Here is a 13,953-nt window from a genome sequence, read left to right as displayed (position 1 = left end):
GACCAGTCATCAGTGAAGTTCCTGAATCTGCAATAGCAGCACAGCTCTTGGCACAGGAACCTACTCCAGCATATAACCAAGGTGCACCAAGTAGGTGAAGCTCAGTACTGCATAATTAGAGTTATGAACAGATCTGAAGTTATAAATTACCGGTCGTCTTCAGATTAATGAGAAAACCTCCCATGTCAAGCTGTGTAGCTGCCATGTGGGCACTGGGCAGCATATCAATGATGAACAGGCTGCCACATGGGCAGCAAACAGGCTGCCATGTGGGCAGCACATGTACAAGCATTAAACACAAAAAAGGGGCTGCCACATGGGCAACCATAGGCTGCAGCACACAAAGGAAGGTACCTGGAAGATGGAAGCTTTCTTGGAGGACAGAACTGGTATTAAATGGCCACGTGCCTGATAGAGTCACGGCGGAGCAGATTTGCACAGGATTGGGTACCGCGGCCTGTACGGGGCTGCAGCAAGACTCTTGAAGCAGGTGCAAGGCCTGGACAGAGGCGAGATGCAGGGGACTGTTTGGGCTGTTTTGCAGAGGTTCCGGGCTACCCCGACCAGGGTCAGTACAAGGCTTGGGCCGCTGGCAGACCACGTGGCCAGGTGGGATTAAATGGGCAGCAATCTGGCTGCATGTGGGGGTAAACCCACAGACCAGCAGGTCAGCCCACAGACCTATTGGGCTGGCCTGTTTGGTTGGCTCATTTTGGAGGGCCTATGGCCCTATAAAAGGTAGCCCTAGGGGGCTCACTACACATCCATTTGGGGAGCACCTGAGGAGCAGATTGCAGCAAGTGAAGGACTTGCCAAGGACCAGAGAAGGGGGCAGATATCTGCAGACAAAGAGCAGGAGGCTTCATCCCTAGATTCAAAAGCTTGAGGGAATTATCTTCCACATCTGAAGGACAGTGCCCTTGTGAGAAGGAGGTTTAGGCAAGTGTACAAATTTCTATCTCTATCTCTTCTCAGTTCATAGTCATTATCGCGAGATATTTGATTCCAAATTTTGGAGAACGGGCAAGTTGGATGGGACAAGTTACCCTTTATTGAAGATGAAGCTCCGGAGTCATTTGGTTGTGAGATTGACATGGGAGATCACTATAGGGGTGGAGCTGATTCCTCAGCCCACGGGGACTCTAGCTACAGCAACGGTATATAGGTCCACTCCTGGTTTGGTGTCTCTTGGTCCACCCAGTTCAGCTCTCTATAAAGGAACCATCCTGGTACACAAGTCTACTAGATTTCTAGATAACCTGGACCATGAGCTCTCACTGAGCCCTCAAACAAGTCTCCATCTGGCTTTAGCACACTCCATTCCATTGTAAATGCCCTGGCTCGATTCCAAGGGCTTCACCATGTTCACCTTACACTGTCTCCAAGCTTCATATAAGCACTCTGTCTTCCCTCTATACACCCTCCCAATTTGAGAAATGCAAAGCACAGAGTCTGCCCACAACAGGTGATAAAAATCCATAAAGATAGAATGTACATACCACGCTTGATTGTTCGCTTTGTACATAAACTATGTACCTCATAGAGGCACATCCAGACACCCTTTGTAACCTTGTAATGCCCCCTTGACTATGACCCTTTGATCCTTCTAAAGAATCCACCCTAGTGTTGATGCTATCAACTAAGCATCTGGAAGAATCCAAACACTCCCTGCTGTCTTTCACCTTCACAAAGGCATCTGACTCCTCTCTTGATCACCTTTCAATGTCAAACATCCTGATTATAATCCCAGGGTTTGCATACTTTACCTCAGCAACACATGGAGATGTCACCAATAAAAGTTCACCTGCAGTTACCACCTGTGCTTCAGTCTTTGACTTCTCTGAATCTGAACTGGACGGCTCCTTGTTCATTTGATTTGCCGTCTTCTCTCGAAAATCCTTCGCAAAATGTCCTGGTGTATCAAGTAGAAGCACTTCTTCTTTTGATTCCTATCTTTCCATCTGAATTGTTCTCATCACCCTCAGATTTGTCCTTCTTGGGCTTGCCGTTGCTGGGCTTGCCCTTATTTTTATACAAGGCCTTCTCTTCATTGGATCCCTCCTCCTTCTTTTCTCGAGCTTCCTCTTGCAGAAGCATAGGAACTAGCTTTTCAAAAGTCCCTGGCATCGTCCTTTGCCCTGCAATCATAGTCACTACGAAACTCTTGTAGCTCCTGGGAAGCATGCCAAGCAATAGCCTAGCCATCCTAGCCAAATCCGTGGCCCCATTGCCGCAATCTTGTCCTTGACCACCTTCATCTTCTGATGTGGTGTTGCATTGAATCCCCCTCATTCATCTCATGCTGTACAGCTCCTGCTCGAGATCTAGTTTCCTGGCATCGCTGTTCACCTCATTACAGAATGGTCCATGCGGCAAAGGAAGTGTCCACGAATTGGACATGAGGTAGCACTAAATCTACAATGGCGCCAATGATTATGGTCAGGGCCTCTACATCACGCATCACCAAATCCTTCACAATTATTGGATCCTGTCATCTTGCTTCAACATGTATCCACTTGCTCGATACTATTTCTTTTTGTTTTTCAATAGTATGCTTCTTAAGAATTGAAATGTTTTCCTACTGTTCAGTTACCGACAATGGGGACTAGGTCTAGCATTTGAGGGTGGACCCCCTTGCTTGGGGTTATGGGCATTAGTGACCCACAAGAGTGATGGCCTCTCTTTGAGAGGGACATCTGGAAACCACACCCCACCTGAGTACCCAAACATGGAACAATCAAATGCACAGATTGCATACTGACCTAGGAACCATTCAAGAGAATGTCCCCTGAGCTTTGGGTGTGGGCCTGGCAGCATGCCAAGAGTAATGGAGATACAAGATAAGACGATAAACAAATGAGCTCAGTATGGCTCAATTATGACCTTAGAGTACGTCAATAGATAGTCCAAGTTGTTAGGAACCCGTGGGTGCGATCAGAATTGAATTCTGACAACTTTGAAATTTTAGGGTTTTTGGGAGTGACACGTGGCAGCTGACACGTGGCAGACTGCCACAGGCAGGTCAATCCACCTGTCCCACACATGTGGCAGCATGCATGGCAAGTGGCAGGGCATGCAGGCCATGTGTCTGGCCCCAAATCTGGTTGTGGGTTGTCCTCTTTCAGACTGCAGCCCACCAAAAATCTGGGATAAGTGTCCACCTTCCACTCTAAGCCTGGGGGGGGGGCTGAGCCTATAAAAGAAGGCCTCTCCCCTTCATTCTTTACATGAAAAATTCGTCACTTTTTTTCTCTCTCCTTTTGGTTGATGCAGCAGAACCTCTCCAACTCCTTGGGTGCAGCCAGCTTCTCCCCAGGCCATTCTCTCACCTCAGCAGCACTTTCTCTCTCTACAGCAGCACATTATCTCTCTACAATTCCAGCCCCTCCTCTCCAGAAATCTGCCCTCTCTTAGCTCTTCTGGAACAACAGCAGCATCCTCTCTCCTTCTCCTAGCCTGGAGCAGCCACAGCCCCTTTCTCTCCCCTGTTGCAATCTTTCTCTCTCTACTGCAGAATTTCTCTCTCTACTGTTCCAGCCCATTCCCCTTGCAGAAATCTGCCTTCCTGTGCACCTCTGGAACAGCAGCAGCTCCTCTGTTACATCCCCTCCCTTGGGATCATCATTGGCACTCTCTCCCTACAGTTATCACTCCATAAAGGCTTTCTCTCTCTAGCTTACAGGCTGTTTTTCTAAGCTGTTATCATTCCAACCCCATTTCCACACTCTCCTCACCCAAGCTAGCTTCAGAGGCATCAAGGAATTCATCTACAAAAGGGTCAAGTCACGAAGGGAGCCTGTATTGTCAAGTTTATCTCATTACATCACTATTTCATGTTGTTTCTACTATCTTTCTAGAAACTAGTGCTTGCCTCTAATGTTGGATGTAAGTGGTGATTGTTGGAGGCTTCTTCCTTGTGGATTGGGCAAGCCAAGAGTTGAAACCTGAGCTTGGAGTCCTTCTTTTTGTTGTCTACCTTGCACATATGCTCTTGAGTCTTGTATCTAGGTCGTAGGTTTTCACTGAGTTCATCAGTTTGGAAGGTGCATTGCACCTTGGTCTTGTATCTCCATTTTCAAGAATAAAGTGAGCCTGGAGAAGGGGGGGGGGCCGTCTTGGCCCCTCAATCATATTGCAATTTCCAATGATGTCACTTTGTGTTTAAGCTGTATAAGTCTTAATTTCAGCTTAATTGCAAACTCTTAAGTTCAAGTATATGTGTTTGGCAACTCGCAATCATTTCATTCAAACGCCTCTGCAAAATCCGTTGTCTGAATTGATAGAAAGCACCGAGTAGTTTATATTGGTATCAGAGCTTAGGCAGTGGTCCTCTACTCTGTGCTTTCTCTTGTTGAGTCTTTCCTTCATTGAGTCATCTTGTCATCAGGGCAGCCAATGGACCTGACCCTCCTCCTAACCTGCATGAGTTGAGTGGTCTCTTGTCAAACATTGCTCAACAGGTTCAAGTGCTGGAAAGCAGCCAAGCAGAAACTCATGACATAGGGCCCCAATCCCAAGGAAGAGGCTGTGCGGACAACACCAACTCCACTCATGCAAACAAAAGAGAAAATCTTTGTCGTTGATCAATTCGTGGAGGATTATGACTCTGCTTATGCCACGGTTCGAGCAGCCATTCAAAAGGCACAGGAGAAACAAAGAGTAGCTGCAAATAAAAGACGGAGGGCGTTTGCAGTGAAAGAAGGCCAATGGGTCTTATTGAAATTTGAGAAAGCCCGCCAAAGTAGGCAAAAAGCGCATCTACTTCAAGCTATTCTTTCGATATTATGGTCCTTTTCAGATGTTGCAGGTAATAAATGATGTCTCAGTCCGATTGAGACTTCCAGAGCATTGGAAGATCCACGATGTCTTCCATGTAAGCTTGGTGAAACCCTTCATTGGGGAACCACCTCAAGAGCCCACACTGGACGATGCACCTGAAGTAGAGGACACTAAGATCTTGTTGATCCCAGAGGAAATTATTCTGCATAACTTCACTACGGGACGTCAAGGCACGACTCGCAAGATGTACTTTTTGAAGTTCAGAGGGCTCCCATCCACCGATGCCCAATGGGTGGACAGAGCTACATTTCAGGAGTGTCCTGAAATCCTGGATGCTTATGAGAAAGCATTTCAGTTGAGGACAACCGAATGAAAGACGGAGGGAATGTCATCTTGCTTCAACATGTATCCAACTTGCTTGGTACTATTTCTTTTTGTTTTTCAATAGTATGCTTCTTAAGAAATGAAATGTTTTCCTACTGTTCAGTTATGGAGTTATGGACAATGGGGACTAGGTCTAGCATTTGAGGGTGAACCCCCTTGCTTGGGGTTATGGGCATTAGTGACCCACAAGAGTGATGGCCTCTCTTTGAGAGGGACATCTGGAAACCACACCCCACCTGAGTACCCAAACATGGGACCAATCAAATGCACAGATTGCATACTAACCTAGGAACCATTCAAGAGAATGTTCCTTGATCTTTGGGTGTGGGCCTGGCAGCATGCCAAGAGTAATGGAGATACAAGATGTTATGACCTTAGAGTACGTCAATAGATAGTCCAAGCTGTTAGGAACCCGTGGGTGCGATCAGAATTGAATTCTGACATTTTTGAAATTTTAGGATTTTTGGGAGTAACACGTGGCAGACTGCCACATTGAATCTGAGCTGGTAGGTCAGTCCACCTGTCCCACACATGTGGCAGCATGCATGGCAAGTGGCAGGGCATGCAGGCCATGTGTCTAGCCCCAAATCTGGTAGATTTGGGGCAGGTTGTGGGCTGTCCTCTTTGGGACTGCAGCCCACCAAAAATCTGGGACAAGTGTCCACCTTCCACTCTAAGCCTGGGGGGGGGGCTGAGCCTATAAAAGAAGGCATCTCCCCTTCATTCCCTACATGAAAAATTCATCACTTTTCTTCTCTCTCCTTTTGGTTGATGCAGTAGAACCTCTCGAGCTCCTTGGGTGCAGCCAGCTTCTCCCCAGGCCATTCTCTCACCTCAGCAGCACTTTCTCTCTCTACAGCAACACATTCTCTCTCTATAGTTCCAGCCCCTCCTCTCCAGAAATCTGCCCTCTCTCAGCTCTTCTGGAACAACAGCAACATCCTCTCTCCTTCTCCTAGCCTGGAGTAGCCACAGCCCCTTTCTCTCCCCTGCTGCAGTCTTTTTCTCTCTACTGCAAAATCTCTCTCTACTATTCCAGTGCATTCCCATTGCAGAAATCTGCCTTTCTGTGCACCTGTGGAACAGCAGCAGATGCTCTCTTACATCCCGTCCCTTGGGATCAGCATTGGCACTCTCTCTCTACAGCTATCACTCCATAAAGGCTTTCTCTCTCTAGCCTACAGGCTGTTTTTCTAAGCTGTTCTCATTCCAGCCCCATTTCCACACTCTCCTCACCCAAGGTAGCTTCAGAGGCATCAAGGACTTCATCTACAAAAGGGTCAAGTCTCGAAGGGAGCCTGTATTGTCAAGTTTATCTCATTACATCACTATTTCATGTTGTTTCTACTATCTTTCTAGAAACTAGTGCTTGCCTCTAATGTTGGATGTAAGTGGTGATTGTTGCAGGCTTCTTCCTTATGGATTGGGCAAGCCAAGAGTTGAAACCTGAGCTTGGAATCCTCATTTTTGTTGTCTACCTTGCACATACGCTCTTGAGTCTTGTATCTAGGTCCTAGGTTTTCACTGAGTTCATCAGTTTGGAAGGTGCATTGCACCTGGGTCTTGTATCTCCATTTTCAAGAATAAAGTGAGCCTGGATAAGAAGGGGGGCCCGTCTTGGCCCCTCAATCATATTGCAATTTCCAATGATGTCACTTTGTGTTTGAGCTGTATAAGTCTTAATTTCAGCTTAATTGCAAACTCTTAAGTTCAAGTATATGTGTTTGGCAACTCGCAATCATTTCATTCAAACACCTCTGCAAAATCCGTTGTCTGAATTGATAGAAAGCACCGAGTAGTTTACATTGGTATCAGAGCTTAGGCAGTGGTCCTCTACTCTGTGCTTTCTCTTGTTGAGTCTCTCCTTCATTGAGTCATCTTGTCATCATGGCAGCCAATGGACCTGACCCTCCTCCTAACCTGCATGAGTTGAGTGGTCTCTTGTCAAACATTGCTCAACAGGTTCAAGTGCTGGAAAGCAGCCAAGCAGAAACTCATGACATAGGGCCCCAATCCCAAAGAAGAGGCCGTGCGGACAACACCAACTCCACTCATGCAAACAAAAGAGAATCTTTGCCGCTGATCAATTCGTGGAGGGTTATGACTCTGCTTATGCCACGGTTCGAGCAGCCATTCAAAAGGCACAGGAGAAACAAAGAGCAGCTGCAAATAAAAGACGGAGGGCGTTTGTAGTGAAAGAAGGCCAATGGGTCTTATTGAAATTTGAGAAAGCCCGGTTAAAAACCAAAGTAGGCAAAAAGCGCATCTACTTCAAGCTATTCTTTCGATATTATGGTCCTTTTCAGGTGTTGCAGGTAATAAATGATGTCTGAGTCTGATTGAGACTTCCAGAGCATTGGAAGATCCAGGATGTCTTCCACGTAAGCTTGGTGAAACCCTTCATTAAGGAACCACCTCAAGAGCCCACACTGGACGATGCACTTGAAGGAGAGGACACTGAGATCTTGTTGATCCCAGAGCAAATTATTCTGCATAACTTCACTATGGGACGTCGAGGCACGACTCGCAAGATGTACCTTTTGAAGTTCAAAGGGCTCCCATCCACCGATGCCCAATGGGTGGACATAGCTACATTTCAGGAGTGTCCTGAAATCCTGGATGCTTATGAGGAAGCATTTCAGTTGAGGACAACCGAATGAAAGACGGAGGGAATGTCATCTTGCTTCAACATGTATCCACTTGCTTGGTACTATTTCTTTTTGTTTTTCAATAGTATGCTTCTTAAGAAACGAAATGTTTTCCTACTGTTCAGTTATGGACAATGGGGACTAGGTCTAGCATTTGAGGGTGGAACCCCTTGCTTGGGGTTATGGGCATTAGTGACCCACAAGAGTGATGGCCTCTCTTTGAGACAGACATTTGGAAACCACACCCCACCTGAGTACCCAAACATGGGACCAATCAAATGCACAGATTGCATACTGACCTAGGAACCATTCAAGAGAATGTTCCCTGAGCTTTGGGTGTGGGCTTGGCAGCATGCCAAGAGTAATGGAGATACAAGATAAGACGACAAACAAATGAGCTCAGTATGGCTCAATTATGACCTTAGAGTACGTCAATAGATAGTCCATGCTGTTAGGAACCCGTGGGTGCGATCAGAATTGAATTTTGAGAGCTTTGAAATTTTAGGGTTTTTGGGAGTGACACGTGGCAGACTGCCACATGGAATCTAAGCTGGCAAGTCAGTCCACCTGTCCCACACATGTGGCAGCATGCATGGCAAGTGGCAGGGCATGCAGGCCATGTGTCTGGCCCCAAATCTGGTAGATTTGGGGCAGGTTGTGGGTTGTCCTCTTTGGGACTGCAGCCCACGAAAAATCTGGGACAAGTGTCCACCTTCCACTCTAAGCTTGGGGGGGGCTGAGCCTATAAAAGAAGGCCTCTCCCCTTCATTCCTACATGAAAAATTCGTCATTTTTCTTCTCTCTCCTTTTGGTTGATGCAGCAGAACCTCTCCAGCTCCTTGGGTGCAGCCAGCTTCTCTTCTCTCACCTCAGCAGCACTTTCTCTCTCTACAGTAGCACATTCTCTCTCTACAGTTCCAGCCCCTCCTCTCCAAAAATCTGCCCTCTCTCAGCTCTTCTGGAACAACAGCAACATCCTCTCTCCTTCTCCTAGCCTGGAGTAGCCACAGCCCCTTTCTCTCCCCTGCTGCAGTCTTTTTCTCTCTACTGCAAAATCTCTCTCTACTATTCCAGTGCATTCCCATTGCAGAAATCTGCCTTTCTGTGCACCTGTGGAACAGCAGCAGATGCTCTCTTACATCCCGTCCCTTGGGATCAGCATTGGCACTCTCTCTCTACAGCTATCACTCCATAAAGGCTTTCTCTCTCTAGCCTACAGGCTGTTTTTCTAAGCTGTTCTCATTCCAGCCCCATTTCCACACTCTCCTCACCCAAGGTAGCTTCAGAGGCATCAAGGACTTCATCTACAAAAGGGTCAAGTCTCGAAGGGAGCCTGTATTGTCAAGTTTATCTCATTACATCACTATTTCATGTTGTTTCTACTATCTTTCTAGAAACTAGTGCTTGCCTCTAATGTTGGATGTAAGTGGTGATTGTTGCAGGCTTCTTCCTTATGGATTGGGCAAGCCAAGAGTTGAAACCTGAGCTTGGAATCCTCATTTTTGTTGTCTACCTTGCACATATGCTCTTGAGTCTTGTATCTAGGTCCTAGGTTTTCACTGAGTTCATCAGTTTGGAAGGTGCATTGCACCTTGGTCTTGTATCTCCATTTTCAAGAATAAAGTGAGCCTGGATAATGGGGGGGCCCCGTCTTGGCCCCTCAATCATATTGCAATTTCCAATGATGTCACTTTGTGTTTAAGCTGTATAAGTCTTAATTTCAGCTTAATTGCAAACTCTTAAGTTCAAGTATATGTGTCTGGCAACTCGCAATCATTTCATTCAAACGCCTCTGCAAAATCCGTTGTCTGAATTGATAGAAAGCACCGAGTAGTTTACAGATCCGCAAGTGCCAAGTTGGTCCTTTACGAAGAGCTAGACCTGGCGGTGCAAGAGGCCATTTTTGTTCCAAAGGGCTACGACATGGGAGCAACTGGAGCATCTTCATCGACGAGTTGGGATAGTCACCTCCGCATTTGTAAGCCCCCATGATGAGAGCGTGGGGGAGGTGGACTTAGGGCTTACATGGCTGCCACATGGGCAGCAAACAGGCTGCCGTGTGGGTAGTGCATCTGCAAGCATAAAGCAAGAGAAAGGGGCTACCACATGTGCAGCACATAGGTTGCCATGTGGGCAGCTATCACGAGGGCATGAGTTTTGTACTTGCATGTGGGTAGGCAGAGCCATGGGATGTGGGTGTTGCGAAATTCTTCCTAGGAATTAGTGGTGCCTTGGGGTGAATTTGTTATTTGGGCCCAAGAGGGGGGCAAAGTACCCTTAGAACCCAAGTTGGCTATTGGTTTGGTTTTAAAAATGCCCCACTAAAGGTGGCATTGGGGGAAAATGAAGAGGGGAATGCCATGTGGCATTCCCCATCCTTGATGCTTTTGGCAAGGTTCTCAGTGGAGGATTGGAAGAATCGTCGGTGTCGTACGGGAGGTTGGCAGACGAGCTTCGATTTGGCCACGCACAGGGAGAGTCTTGATGACTGGACGTAGGGAATCTACCTCGAGGGGGCCGTACACTCTTGTTTGAACTGTGTTTGGCAGTTTGGGTTGCCATATGGGAGACTTGGTGACCATATGCATTACTGTAGGCTATTCTTACAGTGAACAGCCAACACTAAAAGGACTTGGGGACTGATTGCTCCATTGTTAGAGGGCCTAGCTGCTCACAAGGCCAAGTTCATAGGCCACGAATTGCTCTAAAAGGGGTTGGTCATCTCTTTCTCTTTCTCTTCCTCGGTCATTGCTGTTGTACGTGCAGGTTATGTTGATTTACAGGCAGGATAATGCATCATTGAGATTGGGTTGTACAAGCTCATGTATGAGCACTTGGATGCCCGCAGATTGACCAAGACAAGCTGGTTGCTTCCTCTTGATTTTACTATTTGGTTGTGAGCTATGTTGGAGAGGCCCAGTTGGCAAAGCAGTCCACCGTGGATGCTTGTAGTTCAAGTTCTTGCTTTCGAGGTTGTGGGCAGACTAGTTATGCTTTCACCCATTGCTTGAGTATTTCAGTGACTCCGTGGACACCTATGATAGTAAGGGGAGTTGTGTGACCCCGCATGGGCTACTAGCAACAAGTCCAAGTCTTATGCAGGTGTTTGATAGAGATGGATGTCTATTGTCACTAGGGTGTGAGAGCAGAGCCCCGAAGGGCTATTGCTTGGGATACTGAGGGCTACTCAGAGTGAGAAATGCATTGAATGCACGTGAGATTGAATTCATTGTGTATCTTATTTGCTGGTCTCTAGAGAAATACTGAAAGGGGCACCAAGGGTTTGGGGCAATCGGTGTCCTTGTTCCTAAGCAGGAGCACGTTATTTGTAAATATTATTAATGTGAAAGCATTGGCTGGTTAGTTGTCTAATACCGCCCTCTTGTTGGCCTTGAGGTTGGTTTCATGGTTTCGTTGCTCGGACATCACCATCTTACTTAAGAAGGTGAGCCTGTGATTGTCTCTAGTAAAGTATTGCCTACTATAAAAGAGAGAAATTCAGTAAATATTTCTCTTACAGATGATGATTGGGATATGGAGGGGCAAGCAAGAAAAGCTTACTTCGGCTCTAGTATTGATCTTGCCAGATCTTCGAAAAGCTTTTGCCGTCCAAGCAGATGCATGTGGAAAGAGTGGCCTTGGAGCGGTCATTATGCAAGATGGATGCGTGCTGGCCTATGAGAGTAGGATTTTGCAGGATGATGAAAATACATTTAAGTATTTATGAGAAGGAATTGCTCGCTGTAATTCGTGCCCTTGCTACATGGAACACTTTGGCATCGTCATAGTCTTCTCTTGGCTTTTATATGCTATGCCAGTTTGTGATACATGCTTTAATGATGGTATATGCCTTCTTCCTCTTGAATATCCCCAGGGGCCTGTAAACGAGGGACAACATGTATCCATGTATGAAAAATCAAATCTTTATTTACAACATTGACATTATTTAAGTACTTTTAAATACCTTGGGGGGGCGCTCCAATAGCCCTGATATACTCAGTAATCAACCCCTCATCATAGAAGTGTCTCCATGTATGTCATCTGTAATGTCCACGATGGTAGGCTATCTCGGTAGGAGTAGGGTATCTGCCCATGATATCTAGCTGCAAACTTTCAACAAAGACATGATATAAAATATTCAAACACATATCCAGATGTGCCTTGAAATGGGCTTCGCTCTGATATAAGGTTCATAAGAAACAAAGAAGCGGTCGGAAAGATATGGGCAGTTTACTGGACGGGGGTAAAGGCACAAATGCTAGGGGTTCTAGCACATCAAGCAACCCTTGACCTCGCCTCTTGTTTTCCCCACATGTAGGCCAACATGCATGCGCCAAAAATCACGCCCTCGTGACATACCCCTCTCTTGAGATATTGCAAGCGTCCTCGATTGCATTCTAAAATACATGTAAGGAGTCTCACTTGCAGCTTTCTCACATCCACAATGGGGGAATACACACAAAGGTGGAGGTTGAAAACAGTTTTCCTCTTCTTAGTTGTGAAAGCCAAAAGAACTCTCTCTAAGTACAAAAGGAATAGATGAAGCCTATATGTGGGTCTCAAACCAAACTCATTGCTTGCCACTTGCGACATTGATGGATATAGTACATTGGTTGAAACATTGTCCAATATGGACAATCTTACATTGCATGATATATTGAAGCATCTCTATTGGAAAGAGAAGGTAAAAACAAGGTAATGGAGGAGGCAGTCGATAGAGCGAGCGAGGAAAAGCGAGCGGGCCCAAAAAAGCGAGCGAGCTTTTCCACAATTTCCTTATCGCGGTACTCAACATAGCTTTGTGCAAACCACTATTTGGGAAGATTCTCGAAAATAAAACTTATGTTACTATGTGTAACTATACCAACATTGTGAATTATAGTCTACCTTAACTTCCAATTGGAGCCATACTCACATTATACAACAATTCTTTTGCATTTGAAATAGGTCTTATTATCACAAGTCCTTCAATAATCAAAACAAATGCGTTGCTTGATATGTTGAACTTAGTAATGTAGACATCACGTCACCCATATGCGGGGAAAAAAAACTATCTGTAGACTTCATAGCATGGGATTGCATCAACACTTATGACATTCAAAATGGTTCTTCTTATTAAAAGTGTTATCAACCATGAAAGAAGTGAATGTTTAAAAATAGTTCACCCATATGTTGAAAAACCCAAGTGTCATTTATGACATTCAAAATTGCAACCATCCTGTAGTTCCTAGAGATTTTGCCCATAACCCCTTCCCTTCAACCACTAAGAGGTATCTAATATTTTTTTGTAGAACACTTGAGATATCATCACCTCCTAATACAAAACCATTATTACTATTTGTAGAACACTTGAGATATCATCACCTCTTAATACAAGACCATTCTTACTATTTGTAGAACACTTGAGATATCATCACTCCTTCCCTTCAGCCACTAAGAGGTACCTATTACTTTTGTAGAACACTTGAACCATTCTTACTATTTGTAGAACACTTGAGATATCATCACCTCTTAATACAAAACCATTCTTACAATTTGTATCACACTTGAGATATCATCACCTCTTAATATAAGACCATTCTTAGTATATCAACCAAAAAAGTCAAAGGCATGATCAATGTATGGACATTGAATGTTCTTTAATGAGAATATATTTTTATCAAATGAATTTATGTCTATTATGCCAAAGTAGATGAAACAAATAACAAGAAGTCTATTCATTTTGTAATGCAAGAAATCTCTTCCTAGACTATATATATTGAGTGTAATGTTTTATGCATATCCTATCAAAGATATATGCAAAACAAAAATCATTACAAACTATCAACCACATTTAAAAATGCAAGGAGTGTCCTCGAATCAGATTAGATCATATTATTAAGAACACCATGATCTATACCTATCTTCTTAAAAAATGTGTATCATAATTGAATTTCACATAAGAAGCTACTGAATGCTATTCATCCTAAAGCATGGCAAGTGACTTCTACATAAATAATAGTAGAATTTGTACTTCATATTATAATAGATATCGCTTTAATTTGGGAAATATCACATGAGTGCATATATACATGAATCATATGGGTGTTTGAAAGGCTCAATAGTAAACTCATTACCATCCTAATCAACAAGATCCAATTGA

Source organism: Dipteris shenzhenensis, chromosome 3, assembly GCF_047967505.1.
Source record: "Dipteris shenzhenensis isolate YYH24624 ecotype China chromosome 3, Dip_SZ_1.0, whole genome shotgun sequence".
NCBI lineage: Eukaryota > Viridiplantae > Streptophyta > Polypodiopsida > Gleicheniales > Dipteridaceae > Dipteris > Dipteris shenzhenensis.
Note: the sequence above shows the minus strand (reverse complement) of the source record.